This window comes from Rhinolophus sinicus, chromosome 8, assembly GCF_057876585.1.
Source record: "Rhinolophus sinicus isolate RSI-liver-muscle chromosome 8, RSI-T2T, whole genome shotgun sequence".
NCBI classification, from domain to species: domain Eukaryota; kingdom Metazoa; phylum Chordata; class Mammalia; order Chiroptera; family Rhinolophidae; genus Rhinolophus; species Rhinolophus sinicus.
The window spans coordinates 64,770,612-64,790,625 of record NC_142508.1 but is presented as its reverse complement, the minus strand read 5'-3'; the positions used below and the strand labels follow the sequence as shown (position 1 = coordinate 64,790,625).

Genomic DNA, 20,014 nt, shown 5'->3' with positions numbered 1-20,014 from the left:
TGAGTAGCTGTGGACCCCTCAGGCTTGTCTTCTCTAGGTCTGTCCTGGGGAGCGGCACATGGGGAAGGAGTGAGGAGGCCTTTTCTCTTTCTCTCTTCTCTCACTTGCCATTTTTACCGCGGGGATGTTAACCCCTGTCACCATGCTGATGGTCATAGTGGTCCCAGAGTGGCCTCGAAGCCAGGGTACCGCCAAGCAGGGGTAAGGACCTTGCGACCTGACAGGGGAGGAGCAGGAATAGTCAACCAAGCCACGGAGACCATAATGGCTGAAGAAGCAAGCAGACAAGTGCTTGATAGAGGGGTTGTTGGCATCAGACTGCCTGGCTTCAAAAAGCCCAGGGGCTGTTCGTACCAGCTGGGTGACCTCGGCAAGTCCATTAGCAGCTTTAAGCTTCAGTTTATCCTGTAACACAGGGCTGATAATAGTATCTACCTCATAAGACTATGGTGAGAAATGAAATGAGTTCTTTCACGTAAAGCACGTTGCACAGTACTTCAAACTGTAAACATGCACACAGTCAATATTAGCTTATAGGGTGCATTTTAGAAAAGCCCATCCCACTGGAACCCCAAAGCTCCCTGTTAGTTGCTGACTAAAGCGGACAGGAGAGGAAGTGGTCTTGCTGAGCTGGCAAAGCTCAGAAGCTGCTTCCTGCCTCCCCAAATTGGGATCCTCAAGGGGTCACATCCCCAGAACCTCGTGGAGGTCAAGCTTGAGTCACTGCAGCTACATGAGGGACGCTCCCCTTTGCAAACACTTCCAGGGAAGGCGATTTCACAAGCCCTCAGGACCCGGTCCAGCAGTGCACACTGCTCACCCTCTGTATGTGTTCCTGGCCTTGGGCCCCAGTCCTGACCTTACACTTGAGCATGTTCCTAGCTTCAGAGTAAAGGGATGTGAGCTCAGACTGGGAGCTTTTGTGGTGCCACCACGAGACCGTCTCTTCAGTCTCTATGGGGTCCTGGGCCCTTTAAAAAATCTGGTGAGTGACTTTGGACTCTTTTTTTTTCCCAGGAAAAAAAAAATCACCCAAATACACATTCCCACAAGCCAAATTTTGCAAGATTCCTCATCTTTTAGGAAAGTTGGTACGTAGCTCCCTTAATTTTATTCCACCTGACTGGTAAATGCAGAGTGAGGTCCACTTAAAGAAATCAGAGCAGCTGCCATTTCAAAGTAGGAAAGATGTGCGTAGGTAGGTGGGGAGGAGGCGGGTAATTATGCAGGGAAAGTAGTTTTCTTGATATTTTTCTGGAAATGTTCATGGAGCAGAGGGAGCAGCAGGAGAGACAACAGGAGAGGGAAAATGTATTAATAGAGGGTGTGCACTGTACCTGTCCAAAGAGGCATGAGATAGTGTGCAGTGCTTTGCATACTTACTGGACCTCAGCGCCCTTTTTCAGGGAGCGTCTGAGACTCCATGGGACCCCCGGACTTGGGACTTCATCCATGGGTGACTAAGGATTTGTTGGGAATGATTGAATCCTCCGTGTGTGTGCGTGTGTGAGTGTGATTGTACAACACACTGGCTCTTCCTCATGACCAGTGGGGCTGGGCACCATTTGTGTTTCACGTCTGGACTTTAATGCTCTAGGGAAGGTGAAGGGAAGTCTCGCCTAGCAGGGGAGGGGGCTGCAGTGTGCTAGGGAGAGCTGAGAGCTCTACGGTCCATCTCTTTGGCCCATTAGGGATCTGCCCACAGATTCCATGTACCCGGCATGCCTTGAGTGGCAGAGGGACGCCACTGAACTTTGAGAAGCAGCCCTGAGGTTGTGAACGTTGGATGCCGATAATTATCCAGCTGTGAGTAAGCTGAACATTTCTTAGGGCTTTTTCTGCGTAATTATAAATATTTGAGGATATTAAACTCCCAGGTTACGCACTGAGGGTATTATTTGAGCAATGGTTGGCTGCAGATCTTGGAAATGCAAACATCTTTTCATTCCTCCCTCCTGGAGCACTTAGAATATTTTATGGGATTCAAAAGAAGAAGTTTCAGTTGAGAAAAAACAACAACCCTGGAAGCAAAGTCAGTTGCTAATATTTCTAAATAGCTCTAAATCAAAAGAGGAATGTGACCATTTTACTTAATTGTGGTGGGTTTGTGATGCATTTTCTCTATGGGTTAGGAAAGCAATTACCATCAAACAACCTACTTGTGCCTCCGTTGTGATAAAATGTTCCCTCTAATGGGGCTGACATGCCAAGCAGTGGGCCTTTTAAAGCACTTAATGCTTCTGGAAGTGTTCTCATGTGTGGGGCTCCTCCACATGCACTAGAGCCCCAACTGGCCCCCTGTGAGGACCTGTCCTGGTGCAGGGGTTTCTTAATAGGAGATGGGTCCTTCAAAGGAACAGCAAAGGTCTGGGGCACTAGTGAGCTCGCTGCTGCCCTGGCTGTATCCAAGAGGCCCACGTGATATGCCTTGGGGCCTGTGCAGCCTCCCGCCCTCATAACCTTGGTCATTCCATCTTGTCCTTCTGTCTGTTGAAGTCACATAGCCCCGCCCCCTTCTGCAGCCCTCCTCCGTCTTCCTTCCATAGATACACCCTAGGCCTCTCCTTCCATCTCCTGCTGTGAGCCTGTCCCCCCCTACCACAGCTTCCTCAGACTCCCCACCACAGCTCCTGTGCCCCGAACATCCTCCCCCAGCCTTTGAGGCTTCTGCATGCTGTTCCACCGTTTCCAGGCCTTGCTCTGGGCCCTGGCTCACCCTTTCTCACCTCAAAGACCTCCCTTTATCTAGGGTAACTTTACCAGGGTGTGAACGACCCATCCCACTGTCCAGGTCACAAGCTTTCTTGATGCTTCTTCCACAACCTGCCATGTCCAAACTTGACCCCTGCACAGTGATACCTCAGCCCAAACCTGAGCACTCTGTATCTCCCTCACCCTCTCCCCCATAGTGGCCTCAGGTCCAAAGACCCAAGGATTTTGTGCTCCCCTCATTTCCATCTGGGACCCTGTGGCCATCCCTCTGCCTCCCTCCCTCTAGGGGCCCTGAACCCCATCATCTCCATCCCTCACCCCCGGTGCTGCCATCAAAGGCCTCTCCCTGTGCGGGGAACTGCTGCCTGGTGACCCTACTAGCCAGTCCTGGCAGGAATGTCGACCCTACAGCCTCCCTCTCCTACCACCCAAACTGAACTGTCCCCAGTTCCCGGGGTCACAGCGAAATGCTGGTGAAAATGTGTTAATATGCAAAGTTCTTCCGAGTACAATAAATAACCGGGACTTCATTCCCCCTTCCGAGTTGCGGGCAGCCAGCTCGGGGCGGCCTCGGAGACCCTCCAGCGAGCTGCCCCGCTTGCTTCCGCAGGGTCGCCTTGGGCGCGGCAGGCAGTGACACCATCTCACATCTATTAGGAAGCTCGAGGTCTCACCCAAGGGTGGGAGGGAGAAAGCAGAGACCGATGGGGTGGCTGCGCTCCCCAGATGATGCGTCCAGTCTGCCGCGCCGGACCCCTCTCCCGCTCACCATCCTTGGATGGGGGAGTGGGGAGACGATCTGAGACCAGGGGGACAAACCCAGGTGGGCTACGGCTGGAGTTCTCTGTCTCAACGCCCGCCGGCCGCTTAGTCTGGGCAGCGCAGGCCCAGGGCGCCCCCTGGAGGCTCTACGGGCTGAGGTCGCGCAGCGCAGGGCTCCCGTGAACAACTTCCTGCCCATAACTAGAAAAATAACCCCTATAAAAATGGACAAAGGACAGGAACAGACATTCGAAATGAAACACAAATGCCCAATAAAACATTAAGCTGATGTTTATATAGGCAAGATCTGTTGCAAGCCCATAAACTTTTAATCTCTTGACAACACTACTGGGGAGGGGCCAAGTATTCCCATTCTACATATGAGTAAACAGGAGGCTAAGTGACTTGCTCAAGCACACACAGTAAGTGTCAGGGCAATAGCCTGACTCACTACACTAGGCTGATTCTCAACATATGCAAAATGGACACTTTTGGCTAAAAACCAAAATGTAAATTAAAACAGTTCATTCAATAATTTATTCCACAAGTATTTATCAGATGCCTACTATGAGCCAGGCCCTTCCTAGTCAAGGTGTGGGGAATGGATACCAGAACACACAAAGCGGGAAGCTTACATTTCAGTGGGGAGAGGCAAGACGATAAACAAACACGTAGCCATGTTCTGTGGCAGGTGGGATAAGTGCTTTGAGAAGGGGACATTTAAGGAGGGACCTAAAGGAAGAGGGATGGAGCCTTTTGGTGACCTGTGAGAAGAGCATTCCAGGCAAAGGGCAAAGTTCTTGAGACCAGTACAGGATGTGGTGGTCCTTTGCCTGTGCCCAGGGCCATGCCAGATGTTCAGGGAGGACAGACTTGCCTGCTGACCATTAAATGGGGATAACACCTACCTTTGCCCTGGGCATTCACTCACTTCTCTGCAACTGGCCCCATGTGACAACTGCCCCTGCGAGTCTCAGGAGAGGATGGGATGATCTGGGGAAGTGGAAAGGAAAGCCCCAATAAGATTTGGATTAGGATAACTGATCCAGATGCCAGGCCTCTGGGCTGGGACAGCAGCAAAATTCAGGCCTGTTAAATGCATTGAGAGAGCTTTGATTATGGGAGGGGGTATCAAACCCATGCCCCAGGCCCCAGCCTGCACAGGGGCCCATGGGAATTCCAGATGAGTGCGTCTGCACCTACCGATGGGTCCAGCGGGTTCCTGGGTGCCTGGGGCTTTGTGGTCTGTCTGCATCACTAGATCTTTGAGGCACCAAAAATTCACAGTGAACTTCCCTTCAGGGAGCTCCCTGTCTGCTGGCCTGGGGTAGGAGGGCCAGGCCATGGCTGTGGTCTGCATGGCCTCCTTTCCTCCAGAGACAGAAGCCCAGAGTAGGGTCAGAGGGATATCGGGTAATCATGGAGGAGGCGAACCCATTCCTTTCCAGTGCCTACCACCTCCTTGCTGTGGCCAAAAAGCCATTCCCTTCTCTGCTGTTTTGATCTCATCACATCTCTTTGAAATTAGATGAATCACTTCCTCTCATGTTTCATATGGTGAATTGTGCTGTTGTTCGGTGCTGAAAAACTTTTGTTGACTCTTGTATCCACCTGGGATCATTTGAGTCTGCTTAGACCCCCTTAAGAAGAGGTGAACTTGTTTTCAAGATGAGCAGAAACTGGGACAGCACCTGGAACCGAAGGCACCTGAGAGTAAGGGCCATTCTGGGGGCCAGCTGTTTCTCGCACTCTCTCCCAGGGTCACAGGGTCACTCTCTGAGCTTGCTCTCATCTCTCTCCTGACCAGCCGCCCCTTTGTTTCCCCTTCACTCTCGAGTTTCCTTTCCCCGCCTCCTACCTTCCGTTTTCTGACAATTTCTGCTTTCTCACGTCTGAAGCTACGCCAATCGGAACATCTCCTGACTTCTCCCTTCCCTCCTTTCAGTGTCTGCACCACCCGCTAACCGTCTCATCACTGCAGTTCTTTATTCATGTTCCCAAGCCAGCTCATCTGTTTTACGTCAGGGCACATCTTATGTCTCTGGATTGGCTGTTCTGGGTCATGGTCCCCTCGTGGTCCAATCAGCAGGGCCAAGAAGGAAGGGCACTAAGGCGGTGGCCAGTGCAAGGCTGCCCCTTCCCCTAGTGCCTGAGTCATGTGGGTACTACTGCTAGGCTGTCTGCTACACTCCCAGATTAATGTTTTTTTCTGTTTACTCATCTTGAGTTTCATTTGTTGACCTTTATTATTGTTGCCTAGAGGTCTTTTAAGGGTCCATAAATATTCCTCAGGCGTCCAACCTGTTTCACTGTGGAGGCTCCTACCCAGATGCCTGGCAGAGGGGGTGCCATTCACAGTTAAACAAACAGTCATTTCCTCTTCCCTCTGTAGTCTCACCTTTCTTTCATCAGATAAGGGAGGGGCGACCATATTTAATAAACACCATCCATTAGATTAGATCAATGGTCTCTGAATATTGCTTTTCTTCCTGAAACAGTATCTCTCCTGCCTTCACAGAACATGTGGTCAAGAGGAAATTGAGTAAAGTCCTTTAATCAGCCACAGTAGTGTTGGAATCATTTAATTTAGGATCTGACAACCACAAATTACTTTATTTTTCAAGCCAATTTTAGCCGACTAGGAGAGCTGGCCCAGTTGGAGTCATGCTTAATAAATCACCCCCTTGCCTGATTGTGGAAAGTTTGGGGAAGAGATTTTGCTGGGGCTTTTCAAACATAATCGGAAACAATCTCCCACACTCTGTGTGTCTGACATGAATCCTTGGGCAATCTCCCTTTACCTGACTTTCTGACTGTAGAGTGAACCCTTGAGTTGGAGGGAGTCGGGGACATGAGGCAGGGAGCTGTTGTCCTCCACAGCCTGTGCTTTTTATTCCTGGCTCCAAATTCTCATGGCCAGGAAAATAAGTCAGATTCAATTAGATGCCAAACACACACTGCTTATTGCGGCTAACCCTCTGCTGCCTTAGATTTTTAAACACCTGCTGAAACCCCCTCACTGGAAAAAATAAAAGAGGATCTTCTGATTCAAAATAACACCTACTGGACACTCCTGATGTGGCCTCTTCCAGAGTCACGTTAAATCACCTGTGAGATCACAGTAAAAGGCAATGCAACCACCCTTTAGAACCAGTCTGCCATCAGCTGTGTCTGAGCCGTTGGCAGACATTTTCTTTGACCGCTGGGCAGATGCTTATACGATGAGAAAAACCCTGGGGCTTCATTCTATCCCTATTGCAAGTGACAGCTATATGTCTGCATAAGGAGTTGCTTTTAGGCCAGTCTGCACGTTTTCTCCATCTATTCCAAGGAAACAAAATGGCAGGAAGGAGGCCTACAGGACAAGGTAGGGCCCATGGCCTTTTTGGGGGCATGTTGCCTTCTTGGAGGTATAGTATCAACAGGTAAGTGGCATTAAGACAGGAAGAATCTGGTTGTGAGCCAGTGAATGCAGGGAATTGTAAATTTTTCATGAAATCCAGTTATTTAGTTTCTATCATAGTCAGGGATGTGAGAACAGAACCATCCACAGCCAAGGTTCTAAGGGGGCACATGTCCCTGCAGGGACTCAGGAAATACTGAGACAGAGCTAAATGTGAGAGCCCCAGTCCTCCTGGAAACTGTCCAGTCTCAGGCAGCACCTCCCTGGTACTGGGCCTGGACTTCTCACCTGTCTCCTGGCTCTGGGCACCACCCTCCCTGCAGATGGGCCCTTGGTTCCTACTCCCCTCAAAAATTAAACTCATACAAGTATGGCTTTGGGTTCATCTGGTCATGACACTGTACCCAGTAGTTCAAGAGCCACCATCAATGAAGGAGATTCCCCTGTGGCCCCTTCATGAAGGTCTCCAGGGTACAGAGTTACTCATGCACCCCTGTCAAAGTCCTGGGCAGCTTCAGGGCCATGTCCTGTAGGCCTTTGTCCAGAGAACCCATCTGGAACCTGTCTAAACAACAGCTGCCAATACTAAAGAATGAGAGTGGGGATGGAGATTTGGAGAAGGCTGCTGAAACCCATCATCCCCCACCACTGGCACCACCATTGCTTGCACCCCGACCCCAACTCCAGGCCTGACTTTTTCAATTAAGCCTGACTCTGCCACTTACTCCTGTGTACTCTCAAGCCCCTTTCTCAATTTCTCATCCTCAGAAGTGGAACAGGGATGACGAGTCCTTCCTTCCTTTCCAGGGTTATTGTGAAAATTAAATAACATAAGAGTCTGAGACCATAAACTATTTGGGAAATAATAAAAATAAATTTATTTGACCTCAGTGCAACTGGAGATCATCGAAAATGTAGATGAGTATAGGATGGAGATATGATCTTGTTCTAGAAATATAAATGTTTTGAATTAACACAAGAATGAAGTACATTTCATTGAAGAAAAGAAAATAAGATAATTTATGTATAGTCCTAAAAATATTTAATATATGTGCTGCCGAAGCGAGCACTAGTCCTACAAATATGACTCATAAAATAGAACTATAAAACAATTTCTTTTTGTCTCCCTTTGTCCTTTAAATGTATGCTACAGAACTAATTTTTTTCTTGCTCCAGGATGAAATTTAAGCTAAATACCCATATGACCCTTTCTTCACCCCTTGGCCTGGCAGTAACTTTTGGCTCTTTCTTCCTCTAGGAGACTTTCTTTTTTTTAAAAGATTTTATTGGGGAAGGGGAACAGGACTTTATTGGGGAACAGTGTGTACTTCCAGGCCTTTTTTCCAAGTCAAGTTGTCCTTTCAATCTTAGTTGTGGGGGGTGCCATTCAGCTTCAAGTTGTCCTTTCAGTCTTAGTTGTGGAGGGCGCAGCTCAGCTCAAGGTGCCGTGTTCAATCTTAGTTGCAGGGGGCGCTACCCACCATCCCTTGCGAGACTCGCGGAGTTGAACCGGCAACCTTGTGGTTGAGAACCCACTGGCCCATGTGGGAATCGAACCAGCAACCTTCGGAGTTAGGAGCACGGAGCTGTAACCACCTGAGCCACCGGGCCGGCCCTCCAGGAGACTTTCTTGATCAGGCTATCAGAGGACAAGACTCTGGCTCTCTCATTTCGGCAGCCACCTCTCATCCACTGGAAACATTCACTCAGCCTTCGAGCTCATGAACTCTGAGCATGCAGGTTAGTCCCAACATGGCTATTCTCCTAGCTGCCTGGCGAAGCCATCTGGCCAGCCTCTCTCCTGCCCTTGAGATTTCTCCAACTTGAATCGCCCCATTTCTCTGTGTTCCTAAAGCTCCAAAGGACATGCATTGCGCTTTCTGAGTGTCTTACAGTAAGAAGCCCTTTTCCCCAAGCTTGAGGTGAGGAGCAAGCATCCTTCACTATCACCCTGGCGATAGGAGAGTCACAGCCCCAACTCTCCAAATATGCCCACGAGCCCACCATGCTACAAATGCCCAATACGTGGCCGCCATCCTAGGCTCTGATCCTCCTTCCCACTGGGACCACTGGGCTTTGACTGCCCCTGTCCTGAGTAGGCCCAAGCCCTAAGTCCCAAGGCAATCCTTAAGTGACAGTTATTGAGAGCCAAACTGGGGTTCCACTCCAAGCTAAAATGTGCCTGTCTGGTCTTTGCCAACTGTCTCCAGAGAGAAGAATTATGTCCACCCTGCATTATAAGGAAGGTGAGCAGATAAAACGTAGAAAGGTGTTCCAGCAAGCCACAGAAATGTGGTAGAGGTGGCAGTGTCCCAAGCAAGTGCCAAACAACCCCCACATTGGCTACTCTGCTGGATACTTTGTCCTGTTAAGGACTTACTCAGGGAACCCACTGAGAGAAGAATTATGAGGCCCCTTGCTCAGCATAACCAAAGGGGTTTTCAGAAGTGCCAGGCCTGGAGGCAGACTGGAAATCATACCCCAGGAGACAGAAGAGGAGAAGGCTAAAGAGAGGAAGGCAATGGGTATGGGGAGGGAGGGCCCTAATCAGAGTTGCCTTGGGAGGAAACCTGGGATCTGAGGGTCAGCCCAGTAGCCCTGGGGAAGGGTTGGGTCTTGTTCTCAGAGTGGCCCAGGAAGAGACAGATGGCCTGGAAGGCCAGGCAGTGCCCTAGGAATGTCCACACTGGCATGCCTATTTCAGATGACTAAATGGCAGCAGATTAATTTAACTAAATGTGAGTAATGGGAACACAAAGGGGAAGTGAAGAGAAATAGAATATTTTAGCAACATAAGGAAATGAGAAGAAAATGACTTCACAATGAAATGTCAAACTTCTGTGCTGGAGGAGATGTAATCTGGTCATTACAGGCAAGGAAGCGGGGGAGTGTGTGGTTATTTCAAGCAAATTTTAATTCCCTTTAATTTAATAACATATGGCCAAATTCTTTTGGGACAGTGTTAGGGGGCAGAAATGGGAGTCAGAGAGTGCCAGCCCTGTTAACTTGGATGTTACTTGTTTGTTGTTTTACAAGGAGAGGCTCTATTTATATTCATTCATTCATTCATTCATTCATTCATCCATCTATCCATTCATTCAGGAAGTGAATGTTAAAGGCTGAGGATTAAGAAAAGACACTGCCCTGCCTGCCCCTACCCCCTGAAGATCCTAGTCATTGGGGAGATAATCACGTGAACAGAAGTTACAAGGTAGGACCACATTCTGGACTAACATTTGGTGCTCAATAGAAATCTGTGGCGTGAAAATACATGATTGAAAGGGTAGTTCTGGGAAGGCACCAGAAAGGAGTTAATGAACATCAAGCTGGGTTTTGAAGGATGAATAAGAATTCATGGTAGATGTGGCAAGTAAGTCAAAAGCAGTCCAGGTAGAAGGAACTGCATGTGACATGGTAGAATGGATCACATGTAGCAAAGGGCTGTTGGTTACAACCATGGGGCGAGAGGAGATTCCACAGGAAAAGGGGGCAAGATGAGAAGAGGAAAAGGGCAAGGAAAAGACACAGGATCAGTGGACCCCTGATGAGGAATGACAGCCTCAGGAAGGCAGACTCTGAAGACCAGAGCTCTCAGCGCACCTAACTCTTACCATCACTGACATCTCTGCTCCAGCCCAGATGTCCACTCATCCTTGGAGCCTCGATGCAGCATCACTTCCCTCAAGGAGCCTTTCTTTCTGGCTCAGGCTGTGGTGGGTCCCCCTTCCCCATGCATACTCCCAGACGCCCTGTGTCACCAGCCTTGTCACTGCCCATCCCCACCCCCAAGAGTTAGTTTGTCTGGATGCTTGCTCATCTCCCTACTGAGGCTGCCATGCCCAGCTCCGGTGATGCCCCCCACCACCACCACCACAACCACCACCACCACCACACTCGTGCCTCCCATGATCCTGGCCAGGCTATCCTGTCTATGAGCTCCCGTCCTGAGGGTGGACACGGTCCATCTGGAGAAGTGGAGCCAGGAGCTGAGGTCTGAATCAAGGGGTGATGGGGGCCGGGGGTGGGGGGTGGCCAAGGGAAGTGTGTTTTAGTTCACATCACATTGAACTTTTGCAGTCTCTACAGGGACTGTGGAAATGCCCTGGGTAGGAGCCTGGCTAGAAGGGGTGGGTGGTTAGGGTCTGGGCTACAAAGCCAGAGAAGCCTGGTCCCAGGGCAGAGAAGCCGGAATGGTTGGAGAGGCGGAGCGGGGCACCGGCCGCTGAAGCAAAGGCTCAGGACAAGGTGTCCCAGTAGAGGGATCCGTTGATGAGCCACCTCCATGGACAGAGCTGGCAAGAGGAAATGTCAGGCTGCAGTATCCGGGATGTCCGCTAGGGGACAACAGAGGCTAAGCCAGAGGGCGGATCGCACGGTAACCGTGGAGCCTGAAGCTGCGTTATCCTTAGACCATAGCAGGCTCGTAGGTGCGGACGACGCCCCAAGCGCGGCGTCGTGGATGCTGGTGGGTCTGTGGCCATTAGCTCCAGGCAAAGGCCCAGGCAGGGACTAAGGAGCCAGCTGACTTTCACCTTCATGTTTTCTCACCTCCCCTCAGGTCACACCTTCGCAGGTTAAGCCAGGCATAGCACTTGTAGAGAAAAATAAAATGGGGTTTTGGATCAGCCAAACCAGATCCTTCATTTTACAGATGAAATAGAAACCCAGAGAGACAAAGACAAACTTGCTGAAAACCACACAACAGCAGTCCTGGAAACAGAGCTGAAAATGGAAAAAAAAGGAAGAAAACGATGCAAATGACCGAAGACTAATATTGCAATGTGTTCTGTTTTTTAATTTAAATTGTTGTAAAACCCAGTTTTCACCTGATGAGTTAAAAAAAAAAAAAAAAGTATAATGCTGCAATGTAACGTAAGAGTCTCCTTCAGCTGATCACAAATTCATCTTTTTCTTCCCATACCATTTTCTTCCTTATCCAATTAGTATCTTTACCTCTCCTGGGCTTCTATTTCATTAATAAATGAAGAAGCTGGCCTAGATGATCTCAAAGCCCATTACTCTCTACAATAAAGCGTAGCCTTCATTTAATAAACTCAGCCCAGTTAACTGGACACATTTAGTGGGCATCCAAGTGGGTAAGGTCCCCTTGGGGCTCGAGCCTGCTTGGCAGTCAGAGAGCTCTATAACTGGACCAATAAGGGCAACCTAGTCCTGGTCCCTCGGGTTCATGTATCTGGTTGCAATGTTGGAGAACATTAGCCAGGAACAAAAACCAGAGAATATTTGCAAGTTACTTAACTTGGAAGTTTATTTAAAAACTCAAATACATTAAGAAATAGCCTCTAGACATTCATCATTAAAACAATGATGGGGGGAAAATCCTCAAATACAAACATAGTTAATTCAATAAATATAAAGTGAGAATGATCTTGTTTAGTTTCTAGTCCCTCACCCTTTCTCTGCCCTCTTTCCCTAGCCTATCCTTGGCTCATTTTGTCCACTTTTGGTCTCCAAGCAGAGTTCCTTGTTTGGCTGCAAAAGCCCTCAGATGCCTCTTGCATCTTGGAGGGGCTAGTGGGATGAATCTCCCTATACAACTCACCATGTCCCAGGGTCATTGAATGCCCTTGTCTGGGGGCACAGAGGTGTCTGGTGAAAGCCTTCCATGAGTAGACATTTTCTGTGACTGCATGAGGAGAGCCTGGGTCAGGGCAAAGATGGGATGCTAGGCTGCTCCTGGGGCCCATCCCATCATCTGACAAATGAGGAGACTTGATAAACAAGGGGACAAGTGACTGGCCTGGGGAGGGCCTGTTTGGGAGAGACAGGAGGCTGAACCAGAGCCAAAGTGAGGTCTCCTGACGCTTAGCCCTTGTTACCTGTGCAGAGTACATTGCCCCTAAGGTGATACCACTTGGCTCTGGCCTGAGTCACTATAGCTGGGATGGAGCGGGAGTCTGTGAGTCCCTTCAGCTTGGCCCAGGGTGGCAGACCACCACTAGGGAGGTTTTGCGATGAAACCCAGAGCAGGGGCTCAGAAAGCTTGGGCTACATAGATGCTCTGTGAACTTTTATTTAATTGAGAAACATTTTGAGGGGTTTGTGGAGGCTTCAGGTGCTTGGCTTGAGGGTGGGCTGGTGGGGCCGGTAGTGATCAGAAAACTGACCAAGGTCAAACCTTATCAAATGTCACCACAGGGTGTCTGTGATAAGGTCCCAGATGCTCACCCCTCAATGTGTGGGTCACCTGAATATCTGAGTAAAGAACTTTCATTAGACTGAACTATGACAAACTGGTATATCCGTACAATAAAATAGTACTCAGCAATAAAAAGGAATCAACTATTAATGCACACAATGACTTAGATGGACTTCAAGGGCATTATTCTGAGTTTTTTAAAGAAAGCCAATCTCAAAAGGTCATACACTCTATGATTCCATTCATATAACAGTATAGAAATGGCAAAAGTATAGAAGTGGAGAACAGACCAGTGGTTGTCATGGATAAGAGAAGGGGCAGAAGGGTATCACTATGACACGTGAGGGATATAAGGACCTGACCCATAGGCAGATAAGCTAGCGGCAGTCAAGGTCTCCTGGTTCCATGGGAATGCTGCTTATCAGACAGCCAGTTCTGTATGCTGGTCAAGGTCTCCTGGCTTCTTGGGATGCTGTGTGCATGAGAGCCAGCCTGCCAAATGATTTTTCCCCCGGAATGCTCTTTGTTTTGCTGTACCTCCCGAACCTTCTTCTCTGCCCGGGTATAGATCACTACCCCTCTGGCCAGCCGCCACTGGAGACTCTCCCTAGTCAGTAATTCTCAATAAACCTATGTCTCTCACTCAGCCACCTGGTGTGTTCTTTGGGCTTGCAGCTTCTCAGGCACAGATCTTGGAACAGCTCGGACCTAGTCCGAACATAGGAGTTTTGTGTCTTGAATGTGGTGATGGTCATATATATCTATACGTGTGATAAAGTGCCATAGATTTGTACACAGGAAATGTTTTTAAGTATATGCAAAATAGGGAAAATCCAAATAAGGTCCATAGACTAGTTAACTGTATTGTACCAATATCAATTTCCTGGTTTTTATGATGTATCATAGTTATGGAAGCTGTGTGATGGGTACATAGGACCTTTCTGTACTACTTTTAACTTAAAATAAACCGTACTAGTGAGCTGGCTTTGTTCTGTTTTGATTTTTTTTAAATCTTTCTTTCGTTCTTTCTTTCTTCCTTTTTACAGGGGAATATTGGGGAACAGTGTGTTTTTCCAGGACCCATCAGCTCCATGTCAAGTCGTTGTTTTCAATCTAGCTGTGGCAGGTACAGCTCACTGGCCCATGTGGGAATCGAACTGGCGACCCTCGTGTTACGAGCACTGTGCTCCAACCACTGACCCAACCGGCCGCCCTGTTTTGAATATTTTTTTAGTTTGGAGGTGGTTAGTGTAACATGAGTATTATCTAGGACTCTGGTTGAAAGGGTCAGAGAAGCCATTTTAAACTGGCATGAAACTAAAAGGGGGAAATTATTGGTGCATGTAGTCAAACTATGGAACAGCAGGGCTAGAGCTACACACAGGGCCAACTAACCCAGGTCTGACACAGACAAGCCTCTCTCTCTTTTTCCTCTCTCATCCCTCTTTTCCATGTCCTCCAATCCCCCATCTTCTATCCCTTCTCCCAGTCCTTATTTCCTCCTCTTCTCCCTCTCCCCCAGTCTGAGCTCCTGTCTGTGTGTTGGCCTCAAACTCTCACAGCTGTTCTACAATCCAGGGGAAAGGGCTTTCTTCTCTCAGCAGCTGCAGGAAACACCCAGGGGAATATACCGGAGGTTCCAAAAAAATGTATACAAGTGGACACTTTGGTCAGTGTTGCTCAAGCAGTAGTTCGCCGTAATTAGAAGTGTCTAGATGCCGATGGTAACCACTTTGAGCACCGCTTGTAATTGCAGAAGTCAAACATGACTTGTATTCATCTTTTATTATTGGTATATATTGGGTATTACAATTTTAATACAGTTTTCCTTTGTTAAAATGGCTATACTTTTTTTTTTGGCACCCTCTGTATTTGTCCTGATTTGGGTCACGTAGGGAGTTGTGATTGTTCGCTTCACCAGAACTTCATAGAGGAGGGAGAAGGCCTTCTCCCAAGAAAGTGGGTACTGTTACTGAGAGATAAGGAATAGGATGTTGGGTGGAGGGGGGGAAAAGGTGCGCATTACAACATGTAAAATGGTAAACATATATATTCATTAATGGAAAAATTAACCCCTGAATCTATTGGAAATAAGGAAACAAGTTGGTGGTACCCTTCAGGTGCTGGTGTGGTAGCCTGTGTGCACAATGTTGGTCTCGGTGCCGTCCAGGCTCTGGCCTGAAGCCCAGTGGGGTGGGTGACCCACAGCAGGCACAAGGGCTGTGGGGAAAAACTGTGCTAAGCCTACAAGGTCAGAGACAGGGTGTGAGGGCCCACTGGACGGCTCTCTGTGACAGGATCACCAGGGACTCAACTACAACTTGCAAGAGCAGTGTGCACAGGGGTCAAGAGCATGCCTGAGACTTGAATCCAAGATCTGACACATGGTAGCTGAGTGACTTGGGCAAGTTTCCATTCTCTGAACCTGTTTACTCACATGTAAAATTGGGATAAGAATATTTACCTCATAGATTGTAAAATTCAGTTGATATAATGTGTGTTTGTAAAATAAAGCATGTATGTAAAGTGCCTAGGCTGGTCCAGTCAGGTAGAAGAAAGAAACTGAAGTTTCCTTTATTGTTATGCGGATGACTTTACAGCGGCAGAAAATCGTAGTGGTCGGCAGGTGGCGCTCGATCCCAGTGCTTTGTGGATTGACACCCACCCGGGAAGTTCCAAACTGAAGCACGTGCTTGGTTTTATTTGAGCAAGAGGACCATGGCGCTGACACTCGCTTCCCCCGGGTCCGGTCCCACTCGAAGCTTGGCCTCAGATCTACGAACTGGAGGGCTGAAGCTACGCAGCCTGCACTCAGCGCCCCAGTCATGTTCTCCCGGCCAGAGGGTGCACTGAAGACAGGTGACTTATTTCCTTGTTGCTCCTGGAATTACTAGTTCTCCGGCTTAACTGTTGGATCTGGACGAGTTCCCTTCGCCGGGTCCCATCTCCTCTAACAAGTTTTTGTGGAAACCGGAGGATGGAACATTTTTAATGAACATTTTAAGTGACTGGAACTTGGATATTCTTGTATTGCAGGGGAGGCCCCAGCTTAACCCATGGCAGGCCAAGTGAGGTAAAGCAGGCGACATGGAAGGCATTTAGCGTTAATGAAAGTCCCTTTGCCTCTGCCATGGCTAGGATAAGGTCCCGCTGAGTCCCACATTATTTGCTCTTCTAGCAGAAGGTCAGCCTCCTGCCCACCAGGTCCCAGTGTGTGAAGAGGCTTTAGGGAACCACTTAGGCAGTGGGCCCCACCCCCCACTCCCACTCCTCGCCAGTCTTCCTGGTGCCCGGAGCCTCAACTGGACCTGGAAGCCGTCTTTTCAAATGCAGAACTCTGAATCCTGAGCAGAGCAGATGCTGAGGCAGTTGTTATGAAGACAGGAAGCTGTGGAGAAGAATGTGGCTGTTGATTGGCTGGGAGGCTTGTTTGTGCCCCGCCCCGCACCACCAGTTCGTAAACACAAAAGTGTGAACCCGCCTGGAGGAAACGGCGCCATGCTGCTGGACCACAACGGCAGACACTGACGCCTGACCAAAGACTTTCTTTGCAGAAATCCGAGTAAACCACTAGAGCACTGTGAATGGAGGGGCTTCCCCTCCCAAACTCCAGTTGGTCCCCTCTCCCATTGCAACCCCATTAAAACCCTAGGTTTTAGAACTATTCCTTGAAATGGACAATTGAAACTTTTTAAATCTTATGTTAAAAATAAATGAAAGTGTCTTTGCACCATTTTGCTAGTCTATTGCTCTTGAGTTCTAACGGTTTGTGCACATATAGCTCTAGAGCCCAATTTTAGTCTCCCTCCTGTCTCTCCATAGCCCTCTGAGTCCTGGACCTTATGATGAGTGACATATCTATACACACCTCTTTCTTTCAATGGTATTCTGTCTTTTTTTCTCTGACTACTTTTAAGATCTTCGGTGTTTATCACTTTCATTATGATGTGTTTCAGTGTAAATTTCTTTTTATTTTTCTGGCTTGGTATGTTGGTACTCCAGGTTCGGTTAAGTTTGTATCTTTTTTCAGTTCTGAAAATTCTCAGCTTTTATCTTTTCAAATATGCCTCAGTCCACTTCTCTACTTCTGGAACCCAGTTATATACATTATAGCTCTCTGCTTTTTTTTGTTGTTTCCATCTCTTTGTCCTTTTATGGATAAATTCCTCAGGTCTACCTTTTGTTCACTGATTTTCTCTCCAGCTGTGTCTAATCTGCTGTTAGCTGTGTGTGAAGTTAATTTACTATAATTTTTCATTTGTTAAGGTTCTACTTGGTTCTTATTCAATTCTGTTTGATAATATTTTTATACTCTTGCTTTCTACTAATATACTCTACCCCTACTTGAGTTTATTAAAATAACTTTTGAAACATATGAGACATAATTATTGTAAATTCTGGATCTGAGAACTCGCTATACTTGAGGTTGTTATGAATCTGATTATGCTATTTTTTCCTACTGTCTGTGATTCATGGGTCCTTGTTTTCTGTGTGTTTTGTAATTCAAGACTGAACTCGTATTTCTTGGGATCATATTTGGGGAAGCCTGGGCTGAAGGCCATTTCCTCCAGGCAGGATTTGTGTTTGCTTCTGCCAGATTCCTGGAAGCACTGTTAGCCTGGGACTAATATATAAACTAAATTCTCAGCTTGCAGTTTTTTAAAGGATCTACGGACTGTGAATTCTGGCTTCAAATCCGCATAGGGACAAACTTGTGGTTATCAATTCTCGGGGGAGATTTTTTTCTCCCTCTTCTTCTCATTGCCAAGGTTTGAAACAGGCAATTTACTTTGCAGTTTCCACCAGTAGGGAATCCCAATTTGCATTGGGTTGTGTGTGTGTGTGTGTGTGTGTGTGTGTGTGTGTGTGTGTGTCTTGAGTCTAGGATGGCACTTGAGTTTCATTACCTGGCCTCTATGCTTATAGGACCATGAAAAACAAAGCTCTTTGGCAAATGACTTACAAGTGAAAGCTAGCTTTCAGTGTTTTATCTATCACACTGCTATCAACTTTGCTTTATTTTTTTGCCTCTGTGCATTCTTTATGATTTTTCCAGCTCACCAATGCATTTTAAAATATTTTTAAAATATTTCATCTACCACGAAAGTTGTTTAGCCACACTGGCAGAAACAGAAGTGTGTTTTGGGGTTCCATAGAGGAAACCCACGGATACCTGACTTGGGAGATCTGGCTTGCCTTCAACCTCTTCCAACCTCCTCAGCTCCTTCTCACCCCCAGCTAATTTTACAACCTCTTACTGTTCTTAGTTGCAGCCATTCCACTCTGGAGGGCAGGGATGAGGGCAAGGGTGGGGGGGATGCTGTAGCCCAACTGTTTTCCAGTGCATCCACTTTACTACACAAGCAGTGGAAACTCAGGTTGCTCTCCTTACACTCATCCTGTTCTCTAATTCCCCTTCCCCTTGCCTGGGGAGGCATTGGGATCGTTATAAATCCTCCCCTTCTCCTGGGTGCTGTCAATGTTTGAGTGCTTTTCTTTCTCACATTCATTCTTGGGGGTGGGCTGTAGAAATCACATTCCCCACCAGGTGGAGGTCTTGCTATTCTGAGGAATTCTTCCTTTTCTTTCCTGTCCTAATCTCTATATAGCCTGGGGGAAAGGGTGGGGGTAAGGCAATGATTAATAGTAGCAGGGCAAATTCAGCACCCAGCCCCTCTTTGTAAGATCTGAGGGGATCTAGCCCCAAATGTTTTGTCTGTCTTTAGAATGCAGAATAATTTAATCTCCGCTCTTGGTCCTCGTTGCCAATTTAGTGACAATCAAAAAAATTTCTCTTATCCCCTTATAGTAATATGTGACCCTGTTGCTGCTCCTAATCCAGTGGCTCCCATCACACTCAAAGTAAAGCCCACACTACTTATCACAGCCTCCAGAACCTTGCATTCTAACCACCCCAGCCTGTCCGTCCTGCCTCTACTCTTCTCACTCTCCTCTCCCTATAGCTGCATTGGGCATGTTCCTAAAACACATCAAATTTATTTCCACCTCAGGGCTTTTGCACCCTCAGTTCCTTCAGCCTGGAATTCTTTTCTCCCTCGTGTTCCTGCAGTTGCCTCTTTAAGTCTCAGCTATTAAGTCACTGCCTCAGAGAGGCCTCCTTAAGCCACTCATTCATATTTCTGATTTACACTTTCTGCTTGTTCCAGAGCATTACATTTATGCAGCAATGGTAGAAAGCATTAATTTTTTTTTAAACATCCATCCTCTTGATAAAGCAGTGTAACAAAAGGAACATTTACTTGCAATCATTTTCTGCCAGGTGAATATGTGATACTCTAATGTTAAGAAATTAAGTCTAAGTCTAGGAAATGTAGACTGATTATTTATTATATATAAAACATAATTATATAAATCTAATCGTTGTACCCTAGACAGGCTTTCACCTATGTAGGTGTTGAAATGTTCCATCATTTATAGCTTGTCCCAAGCACAAAATTCTGAGCAATGGGATACCAAGGAATGAAATAACATGGTAGAATGATTTGCTTCTGCACACTGTTCAGGAGGCCAGGGATTTATCTGAAGTTTATTTTTTTCTCTCCTGTATTACCATTAAACATTTTATCAAATGTCTTAGTTGTAGCAGGTGTGATTTGAGGAGTCAGTGTCCAAACTTTCGGTAAGGTGGCATAACGTGGGGGAAGGTGACATAGAAGAGGCGAAGGACATAGCATTTTGCGATGAAGATGCAACGTCGTCCCAACTCTCTTCACCTTCTTATTCCTATAGCTGAAGTCAGTACTTGAAATTATTTTGTTGATCTGTTTACATTTTTATTGTTGCCCTCCTCCACAGGAGTGTAAGCTCGCTCCCCCCAAACTGGGTCTTTTCCGGTCTGATCAGCTGTATCCTGTCCCTAGCAACACTCCTCAGGCACAAGAGGAGACGCTCGGTAACTATTATTGGAATAAGTGGACGTAAGAGTAATCAAGCCAGGCTCTCGGACTCTCTAGGCT

General features: G+C 47.4%; 1 long non-coding RNA gene across 5 annotated transcripts in view; it reads left to right on the top strand.

Annotated features, from left to right (window-relative positions):
* LOC148757596 (uncharacterized) overlaps positions 1-16,770 on the top strand; it is a 62,078-nt gene extending 45,308 nt beyond the window's left edge. Inside the window, exons 3-5 of one of the 5 annotated variants that reach the window (XR_016022054.1) lie at positions 8,339-8,617; positions 9,980-10,088; positions 14,084-16,770. This is a non-coding gene — a long non-coding RNA (uncharacterized LOC148757596). Of the gene's footprint in view, positions 1-8,338; positions 10,883-11,528; positions 14,037-14,083 lie in introns of those variants that run through there. The other 4 variants (XR_016022057.1, XR_016022053.1, XR_016022055.1 and 1 more) reach the window with 4 other exon arrangements.
* The last annotated feature ends 3,244 nt before the right edge of the window (positions 16,771-20,014 follow it).